Genomic DNA, 4,023 nt, shown 5'->3' on the forward strand with positions numbered 1-4,023 from the left:
TCCTGCTGGCGTATGCAATCACTCTCTCCCTGTCTTTCTGCTTTTTTGACAGCCCTGCTCCTAATCCCTTGTTGCTGGCATCTGTGTAAAGTACAAACGGTTGATCATAGTCAGGGTAGGCCTAGACTTCATCTCCCATGAGAGCCTGCTTCATCCGAGTGAAGGATTCTTCTAGCCTGTTGTTCCACTCGAACGGAGGACTCTTGTTCTTAGCCTTCTCGGATTGGCCCACCAGCAAGTCTTGCAGATGTGTGGCTATCTTGGTGAAGCCCCTGATGAATCTCCGGTAATAGCCTACCAACCTGAGGAACTGCCGTACTTCATGAATGCTGTTGGGTTTTGGCCAATCCCTGATAACAGCGACATTGTCAGGGTCTGATGCCACACCTTCAGCGCTTACCACATGACCTAGGTGCTGCACCTTGGGCTTCAGCAGGTGGCATTTGGACGGCTTCACTTTCAGGCCAAAGTTGGACAGGGCTTCGAACACCTTGGCCAGGTGCTTCAAGTGGTCTTCATAGGTCTTGGAGAAGATGATGACATCATCCAGGTACAACAGAACAGTTTCAAGGTTCTTGTGCCTGAGGCAACACTCCATCATCCTTTGGAACATCCCGTTGTGTTGCAAAGCCCGAATGGCATGTAGTTGAACTCGCAGAGGCCCATTGGTGTCGTAAAAGCTGTCTTCTCTCTATCCACCTCTGCCTTGGGAACCTGCCAGTACCCAGTGGTGAGATCTAAGGTGGAGAAGTAGTTAGCGGATCTCAGTGCATCTAGTGATTCCTCAATTCTAGGCAACGGGTAGGCATTCTTATGTGTAATGCTGTTAATTCGCCTATAGTCAACACACATTCTCATGGTACCATCTTTCTTTTTAACGAGGACTAATGGAGATGCCCAGGGGCTGCAACTATCTCTGATTACTCCATCCTACATCTCCCGCAACATATCCTTGGAACGTTGATAGTGTTCTGGGGTAGAGGCCGGTACTTTTCTATAATGGGCGGATGATCTCCAGTGAGGATATGGTGTTGGACCCCTTTTATCTGCCCAAGGTCTAGAGGATGTTTACTGAAGACCATCTCATACTCTCGAGCCACCCGGTAAGCCCCATCGGGTAATCTACACATAAAGATATAGTGTATATTACCCGATTCGTGATGTGCACTGTAAGCCTGGTGAGAAGATCAGCGTCCCTCCTCACGCCGATGAACATTTTGCATCCGCTTCTTCCGGGGTATCGGGTAATATACACTATATCTGTATGCACTTACAGTTTGTAAAAATAAGTACAAGGACTCTATTTATTCAGTCACTAGACGGAACATAACTTGCTGCATTTTTGCCTTGTATAGCATATATACAAATAGCATATATACAAATGATTTAGGTGTACTGTTTATTCATCAGGATATTGATATAAATATGCCTTAATAATAATCCTGTATTAGTACTGTGATGCACTGATGTGGACCTGGTGTACCTCTTAGTTAGGGCACTTCTGTTTGTTTTGTATGATAATTGCTTGTTTTTATATGAAAAATGTTAATAAATTCTTGAATTTTAATATTTGGATCTCTTCTTGTGGCTTCTGGTAAAGTGTTAGTCCGTATTTGGGTTGTTATTTGAGTAGGAAGTGCCAGTTTATTATTTTTGGACTAAAATTAAGTTGTTTACCCTTCCCGCCGTATGTGTATCCATCCTGGCCCCCTTCCCCCGTATGGATATCCATCCTGGCCCCCTTCCCCCCGTATGAGAAAGAGAGAGAGAAAAAAAACATTCTTCTTACCTGACTGTGCTCCTGTCGGTGGCGTCCGCCTTCTCTGCAGGTCGGCGCGCACATACTAACATGGCCACCGACATAGCAGAGGCCGACGGTGAATGTGTACACCCGTCGCATGCTGCGCACGACACTGACATCATACGCCGGTGACGACGGGAGCACACTTGCCAGTATCCATTGGGATGCGCGCCACAGCGGTTCAGGTACTGAATGCTGCTTGCGCCACCCCTGCACATACACAGCCTGCGCTTTTAAAGGGCCCATGCCCTTAAAAACCGCAGACCTTTTTTTTCCCCCATCTCCTCCTCCTCTTCTTCCCACAGCCAACGGCCCACCGGGGAAATCCCCTGCACACCACCAGGGGAGACTAACCCTGGGCCTGCCCCAAAAACACAAACAGTCTGTCTTTCTCTCTATCTCTAAGAGGAGCATGTATGTGCTTTGGAGCGTCCTGTGGGCAGGTCTCTCCTTAGTTTCTCTGACCTAGAGAACCAAGATAAGGCTCTGCCTACAGTCCCGCCCCAGATCATGAGAATTTCATTAACTGAAAACTTCTAACACTGATTACACAAGACACACAAGATGGATTTCTTCACAACAGGTATCATTTTAAATCTGTATAACAGTGGCAACATGACAATGCCTGTAGTTTACTTAACAAAATCCTGCGGTTAGGTTCGCCTAAAGTCTTGTTGAACTCAAAATAAACACGCTCATTAAACTGTACAATTTCCTCCCAAAATGTTTTTCTTTTAGATTAGGATTGACGAGTGTTCCAGAAGAAACACACACATTTGTTAACCTTATCCTTGAGCGAGTAAAGCAATTAATATATGCTATGTCCTATATCAGCATGTTTTTACTTATGACATCCAAAGATATTTCAATTTGGCAACTACAAATAACCCATACATTTTAGTATTAGGCCGGCGTCACACTAGCGAGTTTTACGGACGTAAGAGCGCAGAAAATACGTCCGTAAAACTCGCCAAACAAACGGCACAATTATTCTCAATGGGGCTGCTCCTATCAGCCGTATATTACGGTTCAGTATTATACGGCTTTCTACGGCCGTAGAAAATCGCAGCATGCTGCGTTTGTCAGCGTATTGCGCAAATAAGACGCCAATGAAAGTCTACGGGGGTGAGAAAAATACGGATTCCACACGGACCAGCAGTGTGACTTGCGAGAAATACGCAGCGGTGTTAGTGAAAGGCCGGTAATTCAATTGCCGGCTTTTCATTTCTCCTGCCTAAACCCGACATGATATGAGACATGGTTTACATGCAGTAAACCATCTCATATCCCCTTTTTTTTTGCATATTCCACACTACTAATGTTAGTAGTGTGTATGTGCAAAATTTGGGCGCTGTAGCTGCTAAAATAAAGGGTTAAATCGGGGAAAAAATTGGCGTGGGCTTCCGCGCAATTTTCTCCGCCAGAGTGGTAAAGCCAGTGACTGAGGGCAGATATTAATAGCCAGGAGAGGGTCCATGGTTATTGGCCCCCCCGTGGCTAAAAACATCTGCCCCCAGCCACCAGTTCATGTTCTCATGAACAGGAGCCTTGGAAAAGTTCCCACGCTCGAGTTCATATGAGTTCATCCACCAGAGGGCGCCTCACCGCAACTCAATGTAAGTAAAGATCACTCAGCTTTCCTTTCAGCACCCGGGGGATTACAGACACGAGCAAGTGCTTTAGCACTGCTCCTGGCTGTAAAATGATTTAACCCCTTCAGATGGATTACCTCGTGGGACCTGACAGTTCATCAGAAGGTATGTATATTGTGGGTTTATTATTTTGCCAAGCGAGGGTCTTCAGATGGATTGAGAGAGCAATAAAATACTAAAACAACCTGTGTGTTTATTTAATTAAAATAATTTTTAATAATGTGTGTGTGTGTTTTTTAACCCTTTCAGACAATTGGATTAATAATGGATAGGTGACATAATTGACGCCTCTCCATTATTAATCTGGCTTAACGTCACCTCACCGCCACCTTAAGGTGGCATTAACCCTTCATTACCCCATATCCCACCACTACACGGGAGTGGGAAGAAAGTGGCCAAGTGCCAGAATAGGCGCATCTTCCAGATGTGCCTTTTCTGGGGTGGCTGGGGGCAGATGTTTTTAGCCACGGGGGGGGCAATAACCATGGACCCTCTCCTGGCTATTAATATCTGCCCTCAGTCACTGGCTTTACCACTCTGGCGGAGAAAATTGCGCGGGAGCCCACACCA

Source organism: Ranitomeya variabilis, chromosome 7 (assembly GCF_051348905.1).
Source record: "Ranitomeya variabilis isolate aRanVar5 chromosome 7, aRanVar5.hap1, whole genome shotgun sequence".
Classification (NCBI taxonomy): domain Eukaryota; kingdom Metazoa; phylum Chordata; class Amphibia; order Anura; family Dendrobatidae; genus Ranitomeya; species Ranitomeya variabilis.